At 47.1% G+C, this 11,904-nt stretch overlaps 1 protein-coding gene across 5 annotated transcripts in view; it reads right to left on the reverse strand.

The window, feature by feature from the left end:
- SLC8A1 (solute carrier family 8 member A1) overlaps positions 1–11,904 on the reverse strand; it is a 122,372-nt gene that overhangs the window by 105,722 nt on the left and 4,746 nt on the right. For 4 of the 5 annotated variants that reach the window (XM_058835550.1, XM_058835548.1, XM_058835549.1 and 1 more), the window contains exons 2-3: positions 1,580–1,684; positions 426–494 (exon numbers count right to left, since the gene is read on the reverse strand). The gene's annotated coding sequence lies outside the window, so the exon portion shown is untranslated. The remainder of the gene's footprint in view (positions 1–425; positions 495–1,579; positions 1,685–11,904) is intronic. The other variant, XM_058835547.1, reaches the window with a different exon arrangement.

Here is an 11,904-nt window from a genome sequence, read left to right on the forward strand (position 1 = left end):
CAGGAGGTCAGGAGCATCCCAAGGGTCTTGACGTTCACCCCCCTCTCATATCCTCAGAGTTGTGGCAGGGGTCAGCAGGGGACATGGGGTGACAGGCAAGGAGCATATGGGTCAGCTAGGACCCTCCCGGGAGCTGGCCTCACATCTGGGTCAGCCCAGAACCCGCGGAGCCTCCTGTCCCCACAGGAGGGTCATTGTGCCCAGGGAGGTCCTGCAGGAAGGCAGCAGCCTGGCACAGAAGGACTTGCTGCACCTCAGGCTGACCAAAGTGTCCTTCCTGTGGGCAATTCCCTTTTCACCATGCCTGAATGACTCCTCCACCCTTCGCTGGCTCCAGCAAGGAGCAGATGAACCCATTGTCCCACCCTCCAGGCAAAATTCTGTGACTTTAGGAACTTAAAATAGGACCAGAGCTAATAACTCACACACTGGCGTGCAAGTACCCAGCAACCTTGACGAGCCCTCTGTGCCCAGATCCTCAGGTGCAACAAGAACTGTGGGGAAGCAGAGACATTGTTTTAGCTCCTGCACCCTCTCACACCTTCTCCCTCTTGTCAGCTCTGCCTGTAGCCTGTAATTTTGGTCACCGCTGGCAAGACACAAACCTGGAATTTTACCTTTGAATTTCACTTGTGCTTTTCTTACTTGCTTTCAAAAAAATTTTTTTTTTTAAGATTTTTGCACCATCCTGCTCTTCAGCAGAGATGGAAAACTAAATTTCTCTGTTCAACATGAGGGGTAAGACATGGGCAATGTCACAAAATTCCTTTGCACTTTGTGATGAGCTGACCAAACAACAAGCCAGCTACTTATAATTAGTGTTGCAGCAGTTCTGGATATTATTTCTATAATATATAAATTATATATGGATATATAATTTATATATGGATAAATATAAATTTATATATGAATATATTTTGGTCTCACTTTGAGAACTTATTGCCTATATATGGAATGAAAGGCATTTCCATATAAGAATTTGGTTTAGAAAAAACCATGATTTTGTGTCCAATAGCTAACTCCGATTTTCTGCCTCACCTCTTTTGATTTAAAACTCTTTAGAGAAGGCATAAGTTTGCATCTGTCCATGTGTGGTACTTTGATGGCACTCAATTCTCCCAGCAGGGCCATTGATATAAAATGAGCACAGCTAAATGTGTACAGCTTGCACGGTGCTGTGCTGGGCTCAGGAGCTGAGGAGAGCTGTGGATGTGTATCAGAGGCATTTGGTTTGGCAGTGGCTGCAGGATGCAAGGCACTGCACAAGCTGGCATGGCAAAAGGATAGTGTGAGCAGGAAAAATTGGCGTGGCTGCAGCAAACACAATCCCTGCTGGTGCTTTTTGCCCTGGACACTGAAATCCAATCACTGCACCGGTAAGCAGCGGAACCCAAATTTTAGTCATGGAGTTCTCCCTAAAACTCCCTAATTCCCTCAGTAATGTTGCTGACCTACTTCCCAGCTCTTTCAGTGAATACAGTACGCAACTCCTCTGGATCACCAAGACTGTGCTAATGGGCATCCACCGGTGAGCTGCCCTCTGAAGAGCCAGGCACACCCACGGCTCCTCCAAACTCACCTCCCTCGGCAGCTCCCAGTGCGTGTTCCTGTCCCCCAGAGCCTCCTGCTGACACCCTCAGAAAGGCTGCTTCAGCTGCGGGATTTTTGTGACATTCCAGGGGAGCTGAAGGAAACAAAGGGTTTGTCAGTGTTTGTGGTGATGCTCGTTAGTCCGTGAACCCTCTGTATCCACCCAGCCTTAATGGCACTGGGACAGAAAAGGTGAAGCAGCACTATCCCGTCTGAACATGAGAGCAGCTTTCACCTGTCTGCTTCAAAAGTGACTGGCTAGGTAGAATATGGGGCTGGGAGGCTTGGAGAAGATGTGCCCCACTCCCTGGTCCCTGACACACCCCTTGCCAGGCACATTTAGACCTTCATTTCTTAGAGTCTCCAAGAGAAAGGTGGAGCTGGGCTCTGAAGGGTGGAAGTCAGGGAGTGGGAGAGGCAGAGTCCAGTCGCTGAGAGGAGATGCTGTGTTCCGGGACTGCTCCCCTCTGCAGTGGCCATGGTTCACACTGCTTTTTCTCAGCCAAGCTAGCTGAAGTGGTGGCTGTGACAGAATGGAGCTCTGCATGGGCTGCGAAATCTGCTGGGCGAGCTGAGCAAACGCTCCTGCGCTCTGCCTGATGCTCTAGGCAAAAATGCAACAAGACTGCTCATGTCCTGACACAGCAAGATTTGTCACATGGCGTGGGCACATCCGTGCTTCAGCACTCCAGATTGCAGCCCGGACTGTGCTGGGAGAGGCAGTGGTTTGCTCCAGCTACCTCTACCTACCTGCCACTCTTTGCAGCCATGCAAGTGAACACCTACCACTGCAGCCATGCTTACAACCACTAATTACTCCTCTCAAAATCATGGAGATTCTCATGCCAGTAGTAGCGAATGGCTCATTCATTCCCTCATTCATTCATGCCCACCCACAGCTCTCTCCGACAGCAGCCTGCATCTCCCTGCAGTTGCTGGAGGAGGTTTCTGGGTATTGTCTGCATGTGCAGAGCACAAAGGCAATTCCTCCTGGCAAAGAATGGGGTTAGTGGGCTGTGGAGCCTCGAACACAGGACAGAATGGTGCAGGCCCATTCTCTGAGCAGTGCCTTATGAAAGAAGAACTGCTGCACGCTTTAGAGGAGGAGCACACAAAGCCTCAGGCACTTTCTGCTTGAAAAAATTCTGCCTTATATTCCCTGAGGGAGACAAGAGGTCTGGGCAATGCTCAGCTCAGCCAAAGCATGCTCATCTCCGAGCGTCCTACCATCCTTTCTGTCCCTCTTTGGAACATCTCCTCAATGGAATGCTTTGGTCTCAGATGATGCTGGAGGATAACCCGTGAGTCTGCTTTGGCTGGTTGTCTCCGGTCATGGTTTTCCTCGAGTCCCTCGGGAGATGCCAGAGAGGTCCTGCAGAAGCAGATGGGTTGTCACCTCTGCTTGCCATCCATCTGTCTTTGCTCCTCGCTGCAGCAGGCTTGAGCATGTGCTCCCTGAACATTCTCTGGCTCTCCTATGCATGTTCTTGGCAGAGACCTGGAGATCCCTGGAGAGTGGTGTTTCTAAAAAAGATGCTTAGAAACATCTTTTTCCAGCGATTTGAGCACTTCCTTTCACTGACACCTTCAAACCAGCCTTTGCTGTTAGGAGGATAAATCGGGCATTTAGAAATGCGGCAGATGGAGTGGGACACAGCAGTGAGTAGGAAGGGCAATTTTGTGTGCTGGACATCAATATATTCCTTTTTGAGCTCTCTAGGCAGTGCCTCCTTAACTGTTTCCAAGTACCTGCTGCAGCCTGAGTCCCGGTGAGCCCGTGGAGGTCTGATTGCATCACAGCCGTCCATCAGCCAGCCAGGGGGCTTGGAAGTGAAAGGTATCTTCTCCCCTGGAAAACTGAGAGTACAGCCTGCAGCCCAGGGAGGAGGCAGTGCTGGCTGGAATGTTTTGGCACACCTGTGAAAGATGGGTAGCGTGTGCTTCTCTGTCACTGCCCTGCTCTGAGAGCCTGCAGAGGTGAACGGAGAAACCGAGCTTGTGCTGCTCTAGAGCTTCCCCCCTGGATATTTGCTCTGTGCTGTGTTTTATGCATGTTTAAACAATAAATCCAGAACACTAATTCAGGAGCATAGCATTTAACAGCTTGGGAGAGAGCTTTCCTGGAAGAAGCATCGACTGGCCAAATTTTGCAGAGCACTGCTTATGTGAAACAGACACAAAAGTATATTTGCACTGGAAACCACCTGCTTCATGGGGACTGAAAGAATGAGTAGCTAGAGGGGCTGGACTCGAATTTAGGAAGCTTGGAAATGGGGAGAGTTGCACAAACTCTGCAAACATCTAGGCTGAAAAACAAGCCACACATTCTTCTCTTCACATTCTGCTCCACAGCCATACTTTTCTTTCTGGGAAAAAAAAACCTGCTTTCTGGTCACCAGGCATGTACAGGAAAAATTCAATATGTGCACAGAATGGCTTCAGCAGCTGGGCTTATTGTGAGAGATGTACAAGGTGCAAACTGTCTCCTCACTCTTCTCAAAGGGGTGGAAACAAAAAAAGCCTCTGGCAGCTGTTCATTGTCTCACCAGCAGTGCATGCTACAGCAGCATCTCACTTCCACCTCTCAGGTCAAAACCAGCTCCTAGCTGGAGTCACAGAGTCACTGGAAAATGAAGGACCTGATGTCCCCTGCTGAACTGGCTGTCCCTTAGCATCTTTTCCCAGGAAAGCCACGACACCGATGAAGCTTTGTTTTCCTGTTACAAGACTTCAGAACGCAGGGACTCAAAATGCAGATGCAAGGGTGACTGAAATGTGTCTCCCAGTGAAAGCCATAGCCCAGTGACTCTGCTGCTTCCCTGCAAAGGTCCATGGAAGTGCAGTGTGCCAGCCCTGGGGCAGCACTGCCATCAAATAGGCACTAGCACTCCCCAGCTGACACTCCAGCCCTCTTCACCACCATTCCAAGAGCTGGAAAAATTTTGGTTGAAAAAAATTGAAGAAACCCCTGCCTCCCCCCTCCCAAGTCCGGAATTAAAAAGTAACAAATAACATTTTCTCTGGATTTGTCTTCTGCTTTTGGGCCCCAGAGTTTGGTGCTTTCCAATTTACTTGGCTACCAGAAGCAAGTTAAGAAGCCATAAGAGTGCTGAAATAGTAATCACATGACTCCAGGAGCTGGGATTTCCCGAAAACCAGAAGTGCAATGTGGCACTGTCTGGGAGCCGTGTCCTGCAAGCTGGGGACTGTGAGGCTTCCTCAGCAGCTCTGGCCCTATTCCTCCTTAGATCCATGAGCAAGGTTCCCATAGTTACCAGTGGGAAGCACAAGGCAAATCAGATGTAGTGCATGGCTCTGGCTGTGGCCCCTGGTTGTGAAAGTAATTTGGCCTCCTCTGTATCATCTGTTTGCCAGCCTTCAGCAAGGCTGGGTATTCCAGGGAAAATAGCCTTTTTTGTTAAAAATGAGATATGACTGGCCTCAGCTGCAGAAAACACCGCATTTATATTTTATTTATCTGTTCTAGATCAAGAAAGCTGGTGAAACACCTTGCAAAGGCCAGGCCCATTAGGTGAGGGGTTGTGCAGTGATTTCTCCTAAAGGGAAATCTCCCTCACTGCAGTGGGCTCTAATCTGCTGTCCTTGAGGGTGCTCAGGAATGTTCCTTAACTCCTTGCTGCTTTGACTTCACCAGCCTCTGCCTCAGCTCTGCTTTGTTTCACCTCCAAGTGGCCTTGCCTGGTGAGTGTCCCTCCAGCACGGAAGAGCTCTGCCAGAGATGAGTCCTGGGGACAGAGGAACATGTTATCTGCTGTTATCAGTCAGTTTTAGGCCACAAGGACCCATGTGGCTGGAATTTCTGTGCTCCTTGGTCTTCCCAAGGCACCTTGCAGAAATCCCGTGCCCTTGCTCCTGGTTGACTTCCCCCCTGGGACAGCTGAGAGTGTAGCAGGGTTCTTTTCCCAGTTTCCTTCTCCACAGCTTGGTCTGCTGGCCAGGGACTCATACTGGTGCACACACAGATCTTGCTGGTTTTGGGCACAGTTTGCTCTCTTTCTTTTGTTTTCCTCTGAAGATGTATGAACCAAAAATGCTTATCCTCTCTGTGCTGCCTGCTCGAGCAGTACTGAGGCAGAAACCAATGCTGCATGCCCTAAAAGCAGGAATTGAAGCCCTGCATGTAAAGAGAATTTACCAAAGGAAAAAAAAAAAAAGGAAAAATAATCAAGAAAACCAGATGTAACTTCCTGATTACTTACTGGTTAGGGGTTTGGGGCTTTGCTGGACACTGTGGAGATATGAAACTGCACCATTTGTAAGACTGGATTCTCCTTTCAAATTTCCATGCTGTCACATGCTAGTCTGCTTTCCCCTTGGAATTTCAAACATGGCCTGTTTAAAAGCTGCTCTGAGCTGAATGTTTTTATCATGTCTTTCTGGATTGTGTGATGCTTTAGAATGATTGAAGATGCGTCTTTGCCACCTGCCTCATGGTTAGAAATCCCCAGGTCCCTTAAGGAAATCTTCTGCTCTTCTGGGAAGCTGTTCCCAGCTTCTCTGAAATCTGTTTTGGTTCTGAGGCTGCAGCACCAGTTTGCTGGTGTGCAGGCAGGTGTGTGTTTGGTAGAGCAGTGTCTTACAGGCCTGATGAGAATACAGGCTTGCCCTTTCCATTCAGCTCCCTTCTGTGTGCACCTCAGCCACTCAGAAACTTTCTGCGCCCTGCGCCTCAAGATACCAGTGTGGAATTTTGGTAATTGTGCCAGGGCTGCTAAGTATACCTGGATTTTATTTGCCAGTGGTAGTTCCCAGAGTTAACAGGTGTATTTATATGACCAGTGGCATTGGGAAAGCGAGCAAGGGCTGCAGAAGAAATAAGAGAAGTGAGAGGTCCCAAAGACACGATTCAAGAGGAAACATTGCAGGAATGCAAACTGACAAGTCAAGGGGAGACAAATATCCTTGCACATCTTAAAGAGTAGATGCTTTCCATTCCTCCTGTTGACATGATAAGAAGCCAGGGGGTTAAACTATAGGCAGGGACACTGAAGTTTGGTGCACGGAGAAACATTCTGTAGCTGTGAGAGCAATGGTGTAGGCAGCAGGGTTGTCTACAAAGAGGGAGAAGCGTGTATTTTATCATTGAAAGGTTTTAAGATCAGGATGAGCAAACCTCAGATCAGGTGTAGGTGACCTAGTTCTCAAGATCATTTCACCAGAAAAATGTATCTGAGAGACAAACAATCAGCAGATCTCCAGCACATCACAAAGAGAAAACCAAGGTTGTGATTAGGCTGAAAGGAAAGGAGACAGCCTTTAGGCTTTGGACAAAAATTTGGTGTTGCAGAAGAGTCAAAACATTGGAAATCAGACCATCCTGGGAGAGTGTAGCGAAGTCTAGGTGGCAATACTATCCAATATCACACAACCTGGGAGCAGACTGACCTTCATTCCAGGCTGGCAGCCAATTTCCTGGGTGGATGAGCCATTTAGCTCATAGGACACCAGGGAAGAGAGCTGATTGCTGCTCTGGAGCCCATTGTATATCCCACTTGTGTTTTGCCCTGTCAAGGTTTGTTCCAGGCTGTTGTGGTTTAGGAATGGTATTCCCCAGTTTAATACTCCCACTAAAACCACGCACTGCTCCCACTCCCTGCTCCAACTGGAGGCACAAAAGGCAAAGATCACGGGCTGAGATGAGAACAATTTACTGGAAACAGCAGAGAGAAAAGAAAATTATCAGTAACAGCAACAATATTAATTTTAAAAGTGTACTAAAGAGAGTGATTCACATGCCAATATACTCATGGGAGAGCCATTTTTTGCACAGGCAGATAGTGTTAGAACAACACTAATTGCTTTAAACTAAAAGAGAAGATATTTAGATTAGATGTTAATAAGAAATTCTTTACTGTGAGGGTGGTGAGGCACTGGAACAGGTTACCCAGAGAAGCTGTGGATGCCCCATCCTTGGAAGTGTTCCTGGCCAGGTTGGATGGGGATTTGAGCTAACTGGTCTTGAGGAAGGCGTCCCTGCCCAGAGCAGGGGGGGCTGGAACTGGATGACCTTTAAGCTCCCTTCTAACCCAAACCATGCTCTGATTCTATGATTCGGTGAAAGTAACATCTTTGGCTAGCCCTGACTTATGGCTGTCTAACAACATGAAACAAAGGTATGAAAAGCTACCAGAACCTGCAGGTTGGAAGAGGAGGGGTGATGTACATGCAGCTGATCAGTAGCTACACTGACTAGACAGCAGCAGGAAAGAGAAACATTGCTGATAACAGAGGCAGGGTACCAGCTTAGTCACTGGCTTGTCTGGGGGAGAGGGACTGGATAAAGAAGAAGAACCTGTGAAGAAAAAAAGAGGCAAAACCAAAATATGAGGTAAAGCAAGAGACACAGTCAGGACTGATCTGGGGCCATCGGTCAGCTGAATAAATTATAGCAACGTGACAAATGAGCAACACAAGTATGAGGCTGTCCAGGAGTCATTCAGGTCACAAACATCTGCCACAACCAGCGCCTCCCCAGCTCCTCAAAGAGCCTGGCTCAGCACAGGGCCTCCCTGCAGATGGCTTTGTGTGGCAAAGACCCTGCTGAAGTGAAGTGTTTGCATAAGACACTGCCACGAAGGAAGGGACACGCGTCAAATGATATCCACGCCAAAGACAAGAAATGAAGTTACAGCTCAGGATGAAGGCAAGGCATCTGTGCTGGCGAAACATCAACTTTATTAAGGTTAAAGCCTTCAAACTTGTCTTGCTCTGTGATTTTCCATAAGCTGTGTACATCAAGGCACGTTTCAAGATAATCAGACTGTTTCAAAGAGACGAATGTTAAAATTTGGCATGTTCTTATCAACAGGGACAGAAAATGTCTAGAAAACATCAGTAGTGGCACAGCTTGTAATGCCTACAAACTTGTCTCGTTTTGTAGCACTCTTCTAGGTCTGTGCCTCAAAGCATGCTCAAAGTGGTCTGCCTGGTTAGTTTAAAGGTCAGAACATTGAAATTAAGGGTAAAAGGCTGAATACTTTTTTAGTGCATTATTGTGGAGGTACATCTTCAGGCATTTTAACACCTTCAGGCCCTTTCCAGGTACACATGAAGAAAGTACACATATACACAGACTTGTCCTAGCCTCTAAAAATGCAAAGATTCTCGCCAAATGGATCCTCAGGTGGGTCTTTGGTGATTTATTTTGGAGTTTTTAAGAATCTAGAAAGGGTCTGACTAATTTTTCTAAAATAGTAATGATTTGTCCTGAATCTTAACTGATGATTGATAGCTCAACAGACAAATCATTGCCCACAAAGCAGATTTTCAGTGGCAAGCAGTACAAAGATTTTTCTTTGACAACAAAAGGCTCACATCCTGCACACGCTGCTCTCCTCCACATGATCCCCATACACATCTCCATGGACCATGTACACGCTCACAGCAGACAACCTTCAAGATTAACTCTTTTATCAAGATAATTTTGGACACATGTCACACTTCAGGGGAAGGGTGAGGTTATCAGCAAGGCTCTAAAAAGCTCTAAGTGTCAGTTACTCTTGCTCTCAAAATTTCACTTCCGATCAAATCAACACAAGCCAAAAGGCAAATCTTTCAGTTAGCAAGAAAGATGCTTTGTGGAGCATCTCTTTTCCACAACCAGTGGCTAAAAAAGTAGGATCACAGAATGTTTTAGGTTGAAAAAGGCCTCTAGGATCATGGGTCCTGTTGTTAATCTAACACACCAAAGTCCACCACAAAACCACATCCCCAACCTCCACGTCCACACATCTTTTCAATACCTTCAGGAATGGTGATCCCACCATTTCCTAAATAAATAAAGAGGACTTGTCCCAATACTGAGGCCTGGGGAACACCCCTAGTGATGAAACTTTTTAATGTGTTCATTTTCCAAGCAGCGCTATGGGCTAAGTCCAGGATAGAACGTGGCAGGAACACAAGGATACACTGTGGTGCTGGACCTTGTGTTAAACCTCTGAGTAGCCAGAGAGCGAAGTGAGGACACCTCTCACAGCTGCATGTCTTTCTTTTTGCAGTATTCTTCTCATGAATACCAAGGAGATTTGGAAAATACACTAGGATTCCACAAAGAATTGGTTCATCAGCAACTTGGAAAAACATGCATAAGAGGTAAATGCTAGAAGTTAAGCTTATCTCCTTGGTCAGGATATGGCTTCTGCCCTGTGCATGTGGCTTACATCTGCAAGATGTCATAGCAGGCAGCAGAGCAGCAGTAAACATCACTACTGTGGACACTCAATAAAAATGGGGACCTGCTTAACCAGATAAAGATAGGGCAATCCACAACATCTGTCTTGCTCCCGAACTGGGTGTTTTTCCTGGACAGATAAAGCTTTCAGAACTTCAGCTTCAAGTAGCTATGTTCTAGATCTGTGAGTTCATCTTGAAATAATAGTTGGCAGCCCGAAGTGATGTAACATTTAGCATGCTTTAAAGGACCATATGGAATAAGTTACACTGGAGTAAAACAAACACCAGTCTCTCACATCCAGTGTTATTGTTAACAACTTAACTGGGCTGTGTGTATTTTTCAGCAGCAAGGATGACTCACTAAATAACAGGATAATACCATGATCACTAGCATGTTGTGGTCTGTGGCCACAGGAAGGGTTTACTTTTATTGTGTACATGTTGGCAGTCTCAGCACAGCAGCAGCAAATCCAGAAGTTTATTGCTGCGTCTAGGGCAGAAGCATAAGATCTCTGCTTGGAGCCTTTCCGTAAGCCAAAAAAATAACATGGGATAATTCTCCCATCATGCTTGCCAGGCTGCAGCAAAAGCAGCGAGCTGGGAATTAGAGGCTGGGAAAGTAGTTGTCACCTTGTATTTGCTTCCTTTCTCCAGTGTGGGGATATGGCAAATGCTGATGCTGGGAGGGGGCTCTTTCAAAGAGATCCCTGTGCCCACAGAGAGATCTTTCAAAGGATCCCTGCTCCCACACTGAAGCCTGGATGCATGGTTCCCTCTTTTGGAAACGGGTGTCAAGTCAAGCAGGTTTGGAAAGGTGAAGAGGTTGTAGGGCAAGAGATACATTCATCCATCAAGCCCTAGGCCCCTGCAGAAATCCTGAGGGTGGTGAGGGATGCCTTAGGTGGACTGGGGATGACCCATCAGCTGCTTCATGATTCCTCAGGCTTTTCTGCCTGAGGCTGAAAGCATGCCCAAATCACTGTGGGCCAGGCCCCTTCATCACCTCCACTGAGCTCATGTGCTGTCCTTTGCTTCCTAAGGCTTGTTGAGATGTGAGATTTCCCTGTAGCCTAGGAGACCTCGGTGTCTGCAGGGGTGTAGTAGCCAGAAGGGGACATGGTTGGGACAGGAAGGTTGTTTGGTACCCCCTCACATCATTGCCCAGAGCAGGGGGAAGTGGTTCCTCCTGATGGAGAAAATGTGGCTGAGGGTGCCATCAGATACTACTGTTACCAGGGGGGTGGTTCTGTGTGAATTGTTTCTTTTCATTACCTCCTCTGACATTCTGTATTGTTGGTGTTTCTGTTCATTTTCTTATCCCATTGCTGTCTCCAGTAAGTTGCTCTTACCTCAACCATGATCTTTGCCTTTTGTGCTTGCAGTTGGAGGGGAGAGGGAGCTGCACAGCCTGATTTCAGTGGCTGTGTTAAACTGGGAGTACCATTCCTAAACCACACCAGGGGAGCATTTCCTGTGCTGTGTCCAAGACAGACTCAAGGAAACCTTTGCCTGGGGGGGACACAGAAAGGCAGCAAGAGTTTTGCCGGCCCCATTCCTTCACTTTCCACGTTTAGTAATTTTTACATTTTCTTCTATTTTCCTGCTTTTGCTCATATAAGAGGGTAAAAAACTCCAAATTGATGTTCCAGTGAAAGAAGAAACATCTTTCTGGAAGAGCAGGAAACTATGTGTGGTGGTGTCATGCAGGGTTAGTCTGCAACCTCCAGTGCACACTGTGGTCTGTGGGATAACCTGGGAATTGCCACAGGGACAAAACTTCTGGTGAAACTCGTCCTGAGCAGAGCTTGAAAGCCCTGGGGGACTGATGGCAGTAAAAGGATTTTATATACTATTCAGTGCACTTTTTTCTCACGGGATTAAAGCAACCAAAATGCTGAATCTCCTGCCTGGCAGGGGAAAATCTATACCTGAGCAGCTCTCTGTGGCAGAAGCTTCTGAGCATTTGTCCTTTTTGGTTATTTAGAGATAAGTCATTAATCATTGTTAAGCTGAGTGGAATCCAAACTAGTCTTCCCACTGTACCTTTATCCAATATTCACATCTTGCAGAATACCAATTCTGTTAGCATTTTCCTTCTCCTGTGACCACCTCTCTCCATAA

The sequence above is a fragment of the Poecile atricapillus genome, chromosome 3 (assembly GCF_030490865.1).
Source record: "Poecile atricapillus isolate bPoeAtr1 chromosome 3, bPoeAtr1.hap1, whole genome shotgun sequence".
Classification (NCBI taxonomy): Eukaryota; Metazoa; Chordata; class Aves; order Passeriformes; family Paridae; genus Poecile; species Poecile atricapillus.